Source organism: Eumetopias jubatus, unplaced genomic scaffold (assembly GCF_037043125.1).
Source record: "Eumetopias jubatus isolate StellerSeaLion01/CBP00866 unplaced genomic scaffold, mEumJub1_p1.0 scaffold_2, whole genome shotgun sequence".
Classification (NCBI taxonomy): domain Eukaryota; kingdom Metazoa; phylum Chordata; class Mammalia; order Carnivora; family Otariidae; genus Eumetopias; species Eumetopias jubatus.
The window spans coordinates 19281156-19298433 of NW_028274808.1; positions in this window are offsets into that span (position 1 = coordinate 19281156).

Consider the following 17278-nt stretch of genomic DNA (forward strand, 5'->3'; position numbering starts at 1 on the left):
CTCTCATTTAACCCTCCCTTTCATGCAGCTAACAGCTACCATTCCCTCAAGTTTTACCTTAAACATGGCTTTTCAGAGTTGACCAGTCCAGTCTTGTGTATGTTCTCATGGCAGTTCTTTCTTTCTTTGTAACACAAATTATATGTACTTGGTATGTGGCTTTCCCACCTTTAAGCCTTTGAGCTGCATGAGGGCAGATAATAAATGTCAGTTGGATAAACAGATCCATGCTCGATCTATTTCTAATGACTGCTCTAAACACAGTCTCAGAACTAGATGGGCATACTACGTGCAGTTTAACTTCCTTCTCTATTTTTCTTTTAATTTCAAATACATACACACACAGATGTAGACACATGCACACAGACACATGCATACACACCCCACACACATAAACATCTTGCTTGCAATTTTCCAAAAGTAAAGTTCCAGTGCTGCAGGTCCCTCATTTCCCATGTTGCCCCATGACTCCACTTTGATTTCACTCACCACAACTCCCCAGCACCTGGAGACTGTGGAGCAGCACACTCAAGAGTGCCTTGCTCCCCTTCCTTGTGCCAAAGGACCAGGAGCCATTGAGCCACAAGTAAATGGCTTTATTCTTGGTGGAGAGAGGACACACAGTATGTTCTTTGGGAGGAGAAGCTAAATGCTCAGAGTCATGCTATTGAAATGGAGCTCTGAAAAATTAATGCTCTCCACATGGCTACTCTCTGGAAGGTACGTTGTGCTGCATCCTCACTAATAATTAGTGCGTAAAGGAAGGAGACTATTTGGGCACTGGGACCTGTGATCTCTGAAAGTTGCCGTGGAAAGGCAAACTAGGGCATAAGGGTCTGAACTGTCTATACCCCTTCCTTCCATCCCCATCCAGGCAAAAGCAAATACAAAAGAAGAGAAGTCACACGGCATCGTCTACAACTGACTCTTCTTATCTTGAATAATTGAAAAACAGAATAAAGAGTCTTGAGGAAGAAGAATTAAAGCCTTAGCATGTTCAGGAGGCACTGGCTACATCAGACCTCAGTGAGGCATGCTGTGTCGGGCATCTGGTGAGAGATGGTAAATTCTTCAAGCGGCCAGTGTTCATCTTGATCCCACCACATGGAAGGCACTGTGATCAACATTTAGACAAATAAAGTGGGAGACAGCTATGAAAATCTATCTGCAATGAGTTTCCAATTAGGTAGAGGAGAGAGCAATGTACAGCAGTGAGTGTATGAAAGAAAAAGTCATGCCATGATATAGGCAGAGCAACATGTGGTGAAAGATCAAAGGAGGGAGGTTAATTCTGAATAAGGGGAATGGTGGAAACTTCAGTGCGAACATGCCATCTGAGGGGGATATTGCAAGGTGATGTGGAAGAAAAGAGGTAAAAGGGGAGCAAGGGAGAACATGAGCAAAGGATGAGTTGTGAATTTTCTTAACATTTTAAGAAAAATAAGCTGAGGGAATAAAAGTACTCTCTTGTGCTGGAACAGAGAATATCTAGACAGAAGGATCTGGAAAGAAACTTAGAAAGGTAGATTTAGGGTGGATCACGCAAGACCACAAGACCTTGAAAATAAGGCTAGAAACTTCAACGTTATACTACCAGCAATAGAAAGCTGATGTGGTTTTGTCGGTATGTGTGCGTTGGAAGTTTAGCTAAGCTACCTTATAGTATTGCTGTCTCCGCAACCATGTTATTTGGCCAAGCAGCCTGTGGCGACCTTAACCTGATACTGGCCCCTCAGGCACATGACCTAGAAGCTCCTAGAGTCACCAGCCAGGTAGAGCAGAGGCAGCGAGGGCCAGATGGAGCCCACACCAAGGAACATGAGGATTTATTAGAGACATGAGCCTAAGCAAGGAGTCCTGTTAAATGGTTCCTGTAATAGAGTAAGGGGTTAGTGAGGACAATGGTAATGTGAATACCAAAGAGGAAGTCAATATTAGATAAATCAGAGCCACTGAGATGAGAACTCAAGAGAGAGGGTGATGCTGAACTTGAGTTTGGTGAAAGAGAGAATGGCAGTACCATCGATTGCACCACCAAACCCCAGCAAAGAGCAGGATCGAAGAGAAAGGTGATCTTTGAACAGGCCCATTTCCCTCACAGTGTTTCACTTCATGCTCCACCCCTAGATCTCTGGTGCTGGCACCCTCTGTCAGAATAAAAGAGCACAGCGGCGTGGAGTCTATAATGTATTATGTAAATTTCAAAGAACTAGAGAGAAATGTTATTAAATAGATGGAAGGAAGAATATTTGCCTGATAGGAAAGTTACAAAACTGAACTTAGAGAGATTTAACACTGGTTAAAAACAGTATGCTAAAAATTTTTTGTTACTAAAGAATATTTTAAATGAGACAATATTAAAATGTAGGTCTCCCCAAAGCAGAACAAGGGAACCACTAACCTCCCTGCTAATTAAATGATTATATAATTGTATGAGAGCAGGTTAAGTTCTGCTTTTAGATATAATTGCTGGGTAATTTGAGTAGAAACCAAATATGGAGGATTTGAAATAAAAAGCGTCAGTATTCCCGACTCCATAATATCTGTGCCAGCTGATTGTAGATAATAAAATGGAAGATAATGAGTAGATGTAACAGCTATTTTCAATTAGCCATATTTGCACTCTTGGTTTCCAATTTTCAGTTCTCTCCACAAAATACAATTATTCTTAGCAGTTAGTAACAAAAGTCTCAAAGGATACAAGCAAGTCTTCACTTTGATTTACAAGCTTCAGTGTTTATTAAACTAATGCCAAATACACTAACAGTTTGGAAATCCTTTGACAAATACCATTGTAAATGACAGATCTGGCTTATGCATAATTAGATGGAGACTTGCCTGATTTTTAAAAGGTATTTTACAGACTTGGCCATATAATATTTAATCTATAACTGCTCATTTTATCTTGGAAAATATTGTCTATAAAATCCTGGAGAGAGATCACCCTGGAGTACAAATTGGCTTTGTACAGGAATAAGTCAATTGTTCCTCAGAAAAGGTGCTATTGAGGATGGAGCCCAGAAATGGCAGAAGCAAGCTTAGTTCCTTCAGTTTTTCCTCTCATCTTCCTGTGCATGTGCTCCTATACATTTTAGTCTTTCTTTAGGAGTTGCCTTTCACTGAACTCCTTCCCAACTTGTGCATCCCTCCTCTTACCTGGGACCTACGTATCAGAGTAGTTTGAGAATTTCCTTTTGCCCTAGCTATCTCTTAAACATAATCACATATATTTATTAACTCTTGATTTTACTTTTTCAGTAGCCTCCTACCCTGCCATGCCAGGAGTTATATTCAATATTATATTAAAGATTCTAAAAATGGATTTAGAAAACTGTATGTACTACATTTTGGGTGAGAGAGTGGGAATTTAGTGGAGAAAATTTGTATTTGTTGCTGGGTGGGCTACTTTCTAGAGGTGATTAGATCTATTTCATCAACCCATCTTTTTATTTTGTTATTCCAATACATTTTCAAACTAATATATTTGAATAGAAGTGTAAAATAGTAAAGTTAATATAAATACTAATGAACTGTCAAAACCAAGAGTTGGTTCTTCAAAAATATAAACAAAACTGACAAACCTTTAGCTATACTGATGAAAACAAAAGAGAGTGGGGGACTCAGATAAAATTAAAAGATTTCGGGGACTTCTGGGGAAGATGATATAGTAGGAGGACCCTAAGCCCACCTTGTCCCATGGATACAGCTAGATAACAGCCATATCAGGGTACATAACCCAGAAAATGACCCAAAGACTGGCAGAATAGACTCTCCACAGCTAAATGTAGAGAAGAGGCCACATCAAATAGGGTAGGAAGGGTGAAGACTCCTATTGCTACAGGTCTCCTCTTGCTGATGTGGACCTTCTTGATACTGACTGCCCTGGCCCTGTGTTCTCCTGGCAGTTTGGTGTTCCTGCATCTCCGGCAAATGTCTGCTCTGACTCAAGGTAAGCACAAGGTGGCCCGGGACTGGCCCATTAAAAACACAGGGACCAAAACCTACCCAGAACAGGTAACATGTCTGAAATGTTAGGTTCTGGCAAACAGGGGACATTGCATTGCAGGACACTACAGTACCTCTTCTTTTTAAGGCCACTACTTTTAAGAGCAGGAGACACATCTGACTTTTCTAGTGCATACAAACACATACACAGAGAATTAGAAAAAAATGAGACAGAATATATGTCCCCAGTGAAAGAACACAAAATCACAGCAAGGGACGTAAATGAATTGGAGATAAGTAATATGCCTAATAGAGAATTTAAAGTAATGGTCATAAAAATACTCACTGTACTTGACAAAAGAGTGAAGGACTTCAGTGAGGCCCTTACCAAAGAGATTGAAAACATAAAGAAGCACCAGTCAGAGATAATGAAGTCAATAGCTGATATTAAAAAATACACTGGATGGAATAAATGATAGGCTACAGGATGAAGAACAGATCAGTGACTTAGAGGATAGAGTAATGGGAAGAAATCAAGCTGAACAGGAGAGAGAAAAAATAATTAAAAATGAAAAGAGACTTAGGGAACTTAAGGACACCATCAAGCATAATATTTATAGGGATCCCAGAAGAAGGAGAGAAAAAAGGGGGCAGAAAATTTATTTGAAGAAATAATAGCTGAAAACTTTCTGAATGTGGGGAAGGAAACAGACAAACAGATGCAAGAGCCACAGAGAACCCCCCCCAAAAACTCAACCCAAGGAGGTCCACCCCAAGACACATTGTAATTAAAATGGCAAAAAGTAGTAATAAAGAGAGAATTTTAAAACCAGCAAAAAGAAAATAGTTATATAAAAGGGAAACTCTATAAGGCTCTCAGCTGATTTTTTAGCAGCAACTTTGCAGGCCAGAAGACAGTGGCCATGATAGAGTCAAAGTGATGAAAGCAAATAAGCAAAAGGCTATCATTCAGGAGACAGAGAAAGAGCTTCCTAGACAAACAAAAATTAAGGGAGTTTGTGGCCACTAAACCAGTCCTACAAGAAATGTTGGGATTCTTTGGAAAGACCATAAGTAGGAGTAAGAAAAACAAGAAGCACAAAAGCAGTAAGAATAAGTACATGTATAAAAATTAGGGGTTCATAAAATAAAAGGACATACAGTATGACACCATATACCTAAAATGTAGAGGGGAGAAGAGAAAAGAATGGGTTCAAAATTAAGTGACCATCATAATACAGACTGCTATATGCAGAAGATGTTATATATGCATCAAATGGTAACAACAAATAAAAAAAAACAGCAAAAGATATGCAAAAAATAAAGAGAAAGGATGAGGTGCCTGACTGGCTCATTCAGAGAGTATGCAACTCTTGATCTTGAGGTCATGAGTTTGAGCCCCATGTTGGGTGCAGAGATTAAATTTTAAAAAAAAGCTAAAAAACAAAACAAAAAAAACAGAAAGGAATCCAAGTATCCAAGTATATCATTAAAGAAAGCCACAAACCACGAGAGAAGAGAGCAAGAGAAGAAAGAGAAAGCTACAAAAAAAAAAAGTAACATGGCAATAAACATATATCTATCAATAATTACTTTGAATGTAAATAGACTAAGTGCTCCAAACAAAAGACATAGGGTGACTGAATGGACAAAAAAGTAAGACCCATCTATATCCTGTCTATAAGAGACTCTTTTCAGACCTAAAGACACACACAGATTGAAAGTGAAGCAATAGAAAAGTATTTATCATGCAAATGGAAGTGAAAAGAAAGCCAAGGTAGGAACTTATATCAGACAAAATAGACTTTTAAAACAAAGACTGTAACAACAAAGAAGGACACTGTATAATGGGAACAATCCAACAAGAAGATAAAACAATTACAAATATTTATGCACCCAACATGGGAGTACCCAAGTACTTAGAGCTGCTAATAACAAACATAAAGGATGTAATCGATAGTAATACAGTAGTAGTAGGGGACTTTAACACTCCACTTACGTCAATGGATAGATAAACCAAATAGAAAATCAACAACAAAACAGTGTCTTTGAATGACACATTGGACCCGATGGATCAACAGATATATGCAGAACATTCCATCCTAAAAGAGCAGAATAGAGTATTTAGAAATGCACATGGAACATTCTCCAGAAAATAAACCACATGTTAGGCCAAAAAATAAGTCTGAACAAATTCAGAGAGTTTGAAGTCCTATCATCCACCTGTTTCAACAACAATGCTATAAAACTAGAAATCAACCACAAGATAAAATCTGGAAATAACACAAGTACACGGAGGTTAAATAACATGCTACTAAACAATGAATGAATGGGTCAACCAAGAAATCAAAAAGGAAATAAAATAGTACATGGAGACAAATGAAAATAAAAACAACAATCTAAAATCTTTGGAATGCAGCAAAATCTGTTCTAAGATGGCAGTTTTTAACAATACAAGCCTACTGGGTGTTACATGCAACTAATGAATCATTGAACGCTACATCAAAAACTAATGAGGTACTGTATGGTTGCTAATTTAACATAATAATAAATAAAACAATACACGCCTACCTCAAGAAACAAACAAAAAATCTCAAATAAATATCCTGACCTGTACACTTAAAGGAGCTAGACAAAGAATGAATAAAACCCAAAACCAGGAGAAGGAAATAATATAAGAGCAGAAATAAATGAACAAACAAATCAACAACAACACAAAACCCCAAAGAACAGATCAATGAAACCAAGAGCTAGTTCTTGGGAAAAAAATCGACAAAATTAATAAACCTTTACCTAGACTGATCAAAACATAAAAAAGAAGACTCAAATAAGTAAAATCAGAAATGAAAGAGGAGAAATAACCAACACCAAAGAAATACAAAGGATTATAAGAGAATATTATGAAATATCATATGCCAACAAACTGGACAATGTAGAAGAAATGATTAAATTCCTAGAAACATAACCTTCCAAAAATGAATCAGGAAAAAATAGAACATTTGAGCAGACCAATTACCAACAATGAAATTAAATCAGTAATCAAAAACTCCCCACAAACAAAAGTTCAGGACCAGACAGCTTCACAGGTGAATTCCACCAAACAATTCAAGAAGATTTAATACCTATTCTCAAACTATCCCATAAAATAGAAGAGGAAAGAAAGCTTCCAGATTCATTCTATGTGGTTAGCATTACCCTGACTCCAAAACCAGATAGAGACACTACAAAAAGAACTACAGGCCAACATCTCTGATAAACATAGATGAAAAAGTCCTCAACAAATATTAGCAAACCAAATCCAACTATACATTTAAAAAATCATTCAGCAAAATCAAATGGGATTTATTCCTGGGATGTAAGGGTGGTTCAATATTTGCTAATCAATGAGCATTATACATCACACTAACAAGAGAAAGGGTAAAAACCACAAGACCATTTCATAGACATAGAGAAAGCATTTGATAAAGTACAATATCCATTCATGATAAAAACATTCAACAAAGTAGGTTTAGAGGGGACATACCTCAACATAATAAAGATCATATATGAAAGAAAAAGACCCATAACTAACATCAAACTCAAGGGTGAAAAACAGAACTTTTCTCTTAAGATCAGGAACAAGACAAGGTGTCCACTGTCACCACTTTTACTCAACAAAGTACTAGAAGTCCTAGCCACAGCAATCAGGTAAAAGAAATCCAAATTGGTAAGGAAGATGCAAAACTTTAATGACTTACAGATGACATGATACTATATATAGAAAACCTGAAAAAGACTCCACCAAAAAACTACTAGTACTGATAGATAGATTCAGTAAGGTCACAGGATACAAAATCAATATTAAAAAATCTGTTGCATTTCTGTACATTAATAATGAAGTAGCAGAAAGAGAAATTAAGAAAAAATCCCATTTACAATTGCACCAAATATAATAAAATACCTAAGAATAAACATAACCAAAAATTAAAGACCTGTACTCTGAAAACTATAAAATTCTGATGAAGAAAGTTGTAGATGCCAAACACAAACAAATGGAAAGGCATTCCATGCTCATGAATTGGAAGAACAAATATTGTTAAAATGTCCATAATACCCAAAGCAATCTACAGATTTAAGGCAATCCCTATCAAAATGCCAATAGAATTTTTCACAGAACTAGAACAAATGATCCTAAAATTTGTTTGGAACCACAAAAGACTCAGAATACCCAAAGTCATCTTGGAAAAAAACAACAAAACTAGAGTCATCAAAATCTCTGGTTTCAAGATATACTATAAGCTTACAGTAATCACAACAGTATGGTACTGACCAAAAAAAAAAAAAAAAACCCACAAAAATCAATAGAACAGAATAGAGAGCCCAGTAATAAACCCATGATTATATGGTCAACCTGTGACAAAGGAGGCAAGAATATGCAATGGGAGAAAGACAGCCTCTTCAACAAATGGTGTTGGGAGAACTACAGATACATGCAAATAATGAAACTGGACTACTTTCTTACACCATATACAAAAATAAACTAAAAATAGATTAAGGACCTACATGTGAGACCTGAAACCATAAACATTTCAGAAGACAGCACAGGCAATAATATTTCAGACATCAGCCACAGCAACATTTTTCTAGATAGGTCTTCTGAGGCAAGGAAAACAAAAGCAAAAATTATCTATTAGGACTATATCAGATTAAAAAGCTTCTGCACAATGAAGGAAATAATCCACAAAACTAAAAGGTAATCTACTGAATGGGAGCGATATTTGCAAGTGATATATTCAATAGAGTTAGTATCCAAAATATATAAAGAACTGATACAACTCAACACCAAAAAAATCCAGATAATCCAATTAAAATGGTAAAAATGGGCAGATACAGAAAGAGAAATTTCTCCAAAGAAAACATACAGATGGCCAACAGACACATGAAAGGATACTCAATATCACTCATCATCAGAGAAATGCAAATGAAAACCACAATGAGATATCACCTCATACCTGTCAGAATAGCTAAAACCAAAAACAAGCAAGATGAAGTGTTGGTGATGATGTGTAGAAAAGGGAATTCTGGTGCACTGTTCGTGGGAATGCAAACTGGTGCAGCCACTGTGGCAAACATTATGGAGTTTCTTCAAATAATTAAAAATAGAACTACCATATGATCCAGTAATTCCACTACTGCGTATTTACCCAATGATTATGAAAACTCTAATTTTAAAAGATATATGCACCCCAGTGTTTATTACAGCATTATTTACAATAGCCAAATTATGGAGGCAGCCCAAGTGTCCATTGATAGATGAATGGATAAAGAAGTGGTATAAAAATAAATTCAAAATGGTTGAAAGACCTAAATTTGAGACAGGAAACCATCAGAATACTAGAGGAGGACACAGACAGAAACCTCTTTGACCTCGGCCATAGCAACTGCTTAGTAGACATGTCATCAGAGGCAAGGGAAACAAAAGCAAAAATGAACTATTGGGACTTCATCAAGATAAAAAGCTTCTGCACAGTGAAGGAAACAATCAACAAAACTAAAGAGTAGCCTATGGAAGAAGATATTTGCAACAGTACAGAGGTTCCTCAAAGAGTTAAAAATAGAACTATCCTATGACCCAGCAATTGCATTACTAGGTATTTACCCAAAGGATACAAACACACAGATTGAAAGGGATATATGTACCCTGATGTTTATAGCAGCATTATCAACAATAGCCAAATCATGGAAAGAGCCCGTGTCAATTGACTGATGAATGGATAAAGAATATAAATATATATGTATATATATATAATATTATATATAAATATATAATTATGGAATGGAATATTAGTCACTAAAAAGAATGAAATATTGCCATTTGATATGATGTGGATGGAGCAAGTGTATTTTATTAAGGGAAATAAGTCCATCAGAGAAAGACAAATACCATGATTTCACTCAGATGTAGAATTTAGAAAACAAAACCATGAACATATGAGAAGGAGGAAGAAAAGAGAGCGAGGGAAGCAACCCATAAGAGACTCTTAACAGTAGAGAATAAACAGGATTGATAGAGGGAAGAGGGTGAGGGATGCACTAAATGGGTGATGGGTGTTAAAGAGGACACTTGTGGTGATGAGCACTGGGTGTTGTATGTAAGTGATGAATCACTAAATTCTTCTCCTGAAACCAATATTATAGTATATGTTAACTATAAATTGAAATTTGGTTAAAAAATGTGTGTGTGTGTGTGTGTGTGTATACACATACAATGAAATATTAGTCAGCCATAAAGAATGAAACCTTGCCATTTGCAACAACATGGATGGAAATAGAGAGCACAATGCCAAGTAAAATAAGTCAGTCAGAAAAATACAAATACCATATGCTTTCACTCATATGTGGAATTTAAGAAATCAAACAAACAAAAAGAGACAAACCAAAAAATAGACTCTTAACTATAGAGAACAAGCTGATGGTTACCAGACGGGAGATGGGTGGTGGGATCAGTGAAGTATTTGAAGGGGATTAAGAGTACCTTACCACAATGAGCACTGAGTAATGTACAGAATTGTTGAATCAATATATTTTACACCTGAAGTTAACATAACACTCTATGTAACTATAGTGGAATTAAAATAGAATAAAATAAATGAAAAAATAAAAGAGCATTACTAACAATTTTACAGAAATAAAAAGGATTATAAGAGAATACTGTGAAAAACTTTATCAACAGATTGGGCAACCTAAATGAAATGGACAAACCTACCAAGAATGAATCATGAAGAAATAGAAAATTTGAACAGACCTATCAATAATACTGATATTGAATATGTAACAAAAAAAACCTCCCAACAAAGAGAAGTCCAGGACCAGATGATTTTACTGATGAATTCTACCAATCATTTAAAGAGAATTAATATCAATGCTTTTCAAAGACTTCCAAAAAAATTAAAAAGGAGTGAATACTTCCCAACTCACTCCTTTAGACCAGCATCATTGTGATACCAAAGTCAAAGCCATTACAAGAAAACCATGGACCAATATCCCTGATTAATATCAATGCAAAAATCCTCAAAAAGAAGTACTTACAAACAGAATTTCATAGCATATTAAAGGGATTATACAGTATGAATGAGTGGAACTTATTCCTGGGACGCGAGAATGGTTCAACATATGAAAATCACTGTATTACATCACATTAACAGAATCAAGGGGAAAAAAACAAAAACAACACATGGTCATCTTAATTGATGTGGACAAAGTGACAAAATTCAATACCCTTTCAAGATAAAAAAAATAGAATACAAATAGAAGGACGCCACCTCAACATAATAAGAGCATCTATATAAATCCCAAAGCTGATGTTATACTCAATGGTGAAAGACTCAAAGCTTTCACTCTAAGATCAGGAAGAAGACAACGATGCCCACTTTTGCCACTTCTATTTAACATAGTATTGGAAGTCCTAGTCAGAGCATTTAATCAAGGAAATGAAATAAAAGCCATCCTAACTGACCGGAAGAATTAAAATTAAATCTGTTTTCAGAAAATGATCTGATATGTAGAAAACCCTAGATTTCAACAACAAAAACCATTAGGAGTAATAAATTCAAGCAAAATTGCAAGATACAAAATGAATGCACAAAAATCAGTTGCATTCCTCTACACTAATAATGAACAATCTCAAAACACAATTAAAATCCCCTTTACAATAGCATCAAAAAGAATAAAATATTCAGGAATAAACTCAACCAAGAGGATGAAATATATGTACACTAAGACTATAAAATATTGCTCAAAGAAACGCACTGAGAAATGGAAAGCCACCCTGTATTCATGGATTGAAATACTTAATACTGTTACGATGTTAACACTACTACAAATGATCTACAGATTCAAAGCAATCCCTATGAAAATTCTAAAAAGAATTTTTTAAAAATAAAAATTCAATCTCAAAGTCATGTAGAAACTTAAAAGACACCAAACAACCAAAACAATCTTGAAAAACAAAATTGGAGGTCTCACATTTCTGATTTCAAAATTCCCTGAGAAGCTGCAGTAAAACAGTGTGGTATTAGCACAATGACAGACATATGACCAATGGAATAGAGGACACAGAAATAAACCCTCATATACGTAAATGATTTTCAACAAGGGTACAGATATATTTTAACTGGGAAAAGACAGTCTTTTCAATAAATTATATGGGGAAAATGGTATTTACATTAAAAATGAAGCTGGACTCTTTATATCATCTATAAAACCTAACTCAAAATAAAGATCTAAACATAAGAGCTACAAGTATAAAATTCTTAGATGAAAACAGAGAGAAAGCTTCATGGCATTGGATTTGGTAGTAATTTCTTAGATATGACACTGAAAGCACAGGCAGTGCGGGAAAATGGATAAATTAGATTATACCAAAATCACAAACTTCTGTGCATGAAAGGACATAATCAACAGAATGAAAATGCAACCCACAGAATGGAAGAAACACTTTGCAAACATTGTATGTGATAAAGAAGTGCAATTTGACAACAGTAAAAAAACCTAATTAAAAAATGGACAAAGGACTTGAATAGACATTTCTTCAAGGAAGATACAGAAATGCCCAATAAGCATGAGAAGAGATGTTTGACATTACTAATCATTAGGGAAGTGTCAGTTAACACCATGAGACAGCACCTCACACCCACTTGGATGTCTACCAACCACCACCCCCACCACAGCAGATATAACAGGTACAGGGAAAGATGTGGAGAAATTGGAACCTTGTGTATTGTTAATAGGAATGTAAAGTGTTTTCAAAAGAAAACAGGATGGTTTCTTAAAATATTAAAAATAGAAGCAATTCCACTTCTGAATATATACCCAAAAGAATTAAAAGCAGAGACTAGGAGAGATATTTGTACACCCATTCATATCAACATTATTCACAAAACCAAAAGGGGGAAGTAAGCCAAGTACCATTGACTGATGAATAAGTAAACAAAATGTGGTCCATATACAATGGAATAGTATTCAGCCTTAAAGAGGAAGGAAATTCTGACATACGCTACAATACAGATGAACCTTGAGGACATCATGGTAAATGGAAGAAAATAATTACAAAAGCACAAATTTTGTATGATTCCACTTATATGATGTAATGAGAATAGTTAAATTCATAGAGACAGGAAGTGGAATGGTGGTGTCTAGGGCTGAGGGGAGGAGGGAATGAGTTCTTGTTTATTGAGTTCAGTTTCTGTATGGGATGATGAAAACATTCTGAATCTGGCGTGGTGGTTGCACAACAACGTGTATGCACTTAATGTAACTACATTTAAAAGTTATGATAATTTTATAGCATTTATGTTGTGTATTTTATAATTAATTTTTTAATTAATGAACTTTAGTAAATTTAGCAAATATAAATTGATGAGACAGCATAGTATTTTAGTAAGAACAAAGCCTTTTAAGCTAGAAAGACATTTAATGCTTGAAATATTTCTGCTATTTTCTAGTGTTGTTACTTCAGGGATATCACCTGAAATAATTTTGACACTAAGGTCCCTTATATTATACTATGACTACTTTGTAAGGGTATGATAAGGAGTGATTGAAATTATGTAGAGTCACTGGTACAGCACCTGGCCCTTGATGTATGTGCAGTAATGATTATTCCTTTGCATTTGCCCTAATAGCATGGTGTAATTGACTACAAATTGGTCTCTATGATTTAAATGCAACTATCAATATAACGTATATGAGCTAATACATTTTTTACATCATACAGGGCTTTTGTGTAATATTTTATTTTCATAACCTTTAGAGGTAGGCATTAACAGTCTTATTTTACCAATCCGTGGTCTAAAAATGAAATAATTCTATGATTAGTTTAATGCCATGATTCAACACAATGTTCCCCTACTATAATTTCAATGTTACTTAAATTATACAAGGAAAGGAAAAAAAAATCCAAGCCCTATAAGAAACCATACTTTGGTAAGAGAATTTCTCTTAGAAAGTAAAAATCTATTTTTTGTCTGGATGATTAGGTAACATGAACTCAGAGATTATATCTTACCTTCCTTTCAGTCTTAGGCACTCAATAAGCATTTGTTGAACTGAAATGGTTAAAACTATTGATCTGAAATACTGCATCTGTGGCATGGTTCTTTATGCATCCTATTCATATCATTTATGTAGTAATTTATTTTTTAAAATTTTGCATTGTGATTGTGTTTCATAAAAATACACTCAAATGCTAAAATTTAACATTGATAAATTATACCTTGGGAAAAGAATTCAACAAACATACATTTGCCCGGTGTAGTTAACATATTGCAGAATCCTTGACAATATGATATAATGGAAAGAAATTTCGGACAAGAATCAGAACTGCCTTTTCATTCTAAGTTCCAGATTAGCTCTGCTCCTATCCAGCTGTCCTTGAGCCGAACATTTAAGTGTTTCTTGCCTAAATTCTACATTTGCCCAATGGAGATGATAGTATCTATTCTACCGATATTTTAAGCTTGCTCTTCCCAAATCATGAGACTCCATATAACCCAATATTTCAAATCACTAACTAGTTTTGTGATCATAGGCAAACCTCTGAGCATCTCCATCTGTAAACAGAGATAGTAATAGATCCTGTCCTCTAGTTTAATGAGAATCAAACCAGTTAATATTTATATAGGATGTAGAACAGTATTTGGCACATAGCAAGCACTGTATTGTTAAATATACTTTTATGTGCATGTGTGTGTGCACACTTTAAAAAGTATAAAAATGCATCTGTAATATTAAGATTAGTATTTTTCTCCTAAAATGCTGCTCTCCTTCAGTATGTGCATTTCAATTACTTGAGTCCATTTCCACATGTGAAAAATTGGCTTATCTTTCAACTTGTGTTTCTGACCATCAAATGTTCTCACATATTCCATGCTCACTATGATAGAGGTAAATATAGAAATCTAGCCTGATGCTAGAAATTAAGAAGAAATTTTTTTCCCCTGTAAATACGAGACACTTTTAACTAGGAAAGAGAGAAGACAATAAAGACTACTGAAGTCAACTCGTTTATAGACTGTCTGTTGTTCAATCCAAGATTTTAAGATGCATGAAATTCTCTCACTGGGTCTTCAGAGAGACCTTTGAAGAGGAGGAAAGAATCCATGAAAACCACAGTTAATAAAAGATCCTCCCATTCCTTTGACTACACCCAACCTGATTGTAGACACAGGCTACCTTTGGGGAGAAGTACTATAATGTGGCCAGAACATAGTGAGCAGAACATAACTGCCATGGTTAACAACAGACTCATTAGATGCTGGTAACTAGCCACCACCAGCAAATACTGTGCACAATACACAAAAGTAGTATTAGGTAGGATTCCTGGATTGGTTGGGACCAAAGATTAACCTCAGAAGAAGCAAGCTTGAGATTTATTTATTTATTAAATATTAAGGTATTATTTACTCACAGTAAAATAGTCCTTTAATGAGCTTAAACCAATTAATCTGAATTTTGATGAACCTCTAATTGTTTTGTTATAGGTTATTTTTTTAGGACAGTGCTAAGTTTGAAGGAAAATATTGCTGTGATCATTATATCAAATATGAATTTACCCCATAAAATTGGTCCACATCTAATCATGGAACACTACATCAACAATTAATGATGTACTGTATGGTGACTAAGATAAAAATATAAACTAAAAAAAAATAAAATAAAATTAGTCCACATTTTCAAGGGTATTCTAATATTCTGATGAATGTTCATAAAAATATCTTAACTTTTAAATATTTTTAAGTGGATATTTGGTGATTTCAAATAAAGAAAACTTCACTGTGCAAATATTTACAAATTCAAAACCAAATGGAGAGTATGCTAAGTTGGACTAACTGGACCGCAGAAGCCTGATGTGGAAGAATATGGGCTAGATGGTGAAGCAGCTAGGGAAGGAAGAGAAATGGTCTCTCCTCTAAAGGTACGTTTAGCAAAATAGGGAGAAAATAAAGACAATTTGAAAATGCAGTTCTACAAATGAATAAGCAAAAAAGCAGAATCGGACCTACAAATACCAAGAACAAACTAATGGTTGCCAGAAGGGTGGGAATGGGGGATGGGCAATATGGGTAAGGGAAGTGGGAGATACAGGTTTGCAGTTGTGGAATGAATACGCCACCAGAATAAAAGGCACAGCACAGGTAATGTAGTCAATGACATTGTATTTGCCTTGTATGATGACAGATGGTAATGAAATGTAGAGAAGTTCAATCACTATGCTATATACCTGAAACTAATGTAACATTGTGACACAACTATGTTCAAATAAAAACAATTAAAATACAGTAAAAATGCAGTTCTAGGAATTATAAATGTAAAAACTTATTCATGACATTTTGAAAATAAGAAAACCCAATTATTAAAAATATGTTGAGTTGGAGATGCCTGGGTGGCTAAGTCAGTTGAGTGCCCGACTCTTGATTTTGGCTCAGGTCATGATCTCAGGGTCCTGGGATCAGGCCCCATGTCCAGCTTCCTGCTCTGTGGGGAGTCTGCTTGGGCACTTTTCACTCTCTCTCTCTGCCCTGCCGCCTCCTAAAATCAAATCTTTAAAGAAAAAAAATATGTTGAGTTGACCTGGAAAATAATTAAACTAATGTATCTCTAAGTAATATTTTCACATGTAGATTTTCTCTATAGTCATTATGCATTTTAACTAATAAAATTATTGAATTCTGAGAAAGAGAAAACCATAGACTATCAAGAAAATATAATCAAATACAGATTAATTAGGCAGCACCCCCATTTATTTAAACTTCAAAGACTGAAAAATTCTCTTTAATGATACTTTAGTCATCTAATAAGAAAAAAAAATCATTCAGAAATCATGTTGGTAATATATCTAGCTCAATAGTCAATGTTTTATGTACTGGGTACTTTATTTATACTGAATCCCTGCATATACACTTCAAGAGATGTATTAACTCTTTATCAAAACACACTGCAGTAATTACTTCTGATACCTATATACCTAGAAAGGAACAAGTAAGTTTTTGAAATAATATATTCCTTAGGAATCTACCTTTTGGGATGATTACATTTAAATATACCTTTCATTTTATATGTATTTGGCATAGTGATATCAGTAATTATTCACAGTATGAAGAAATATTTTGTTGCAATGAATTTACCCAGTTTTTTTTTTTTAAAGAAGAAACAGTCATGGATTATTTCAAGAAGAATCTTAACTAATATTCTATGTTCATTAACTCACTTTAGATATATTAAACATAGTCAAGTTAGCAGTGTTGATTTTGGGTGTTGATCAACCAGTGTGATGATTAATCCAGAATTATATGGA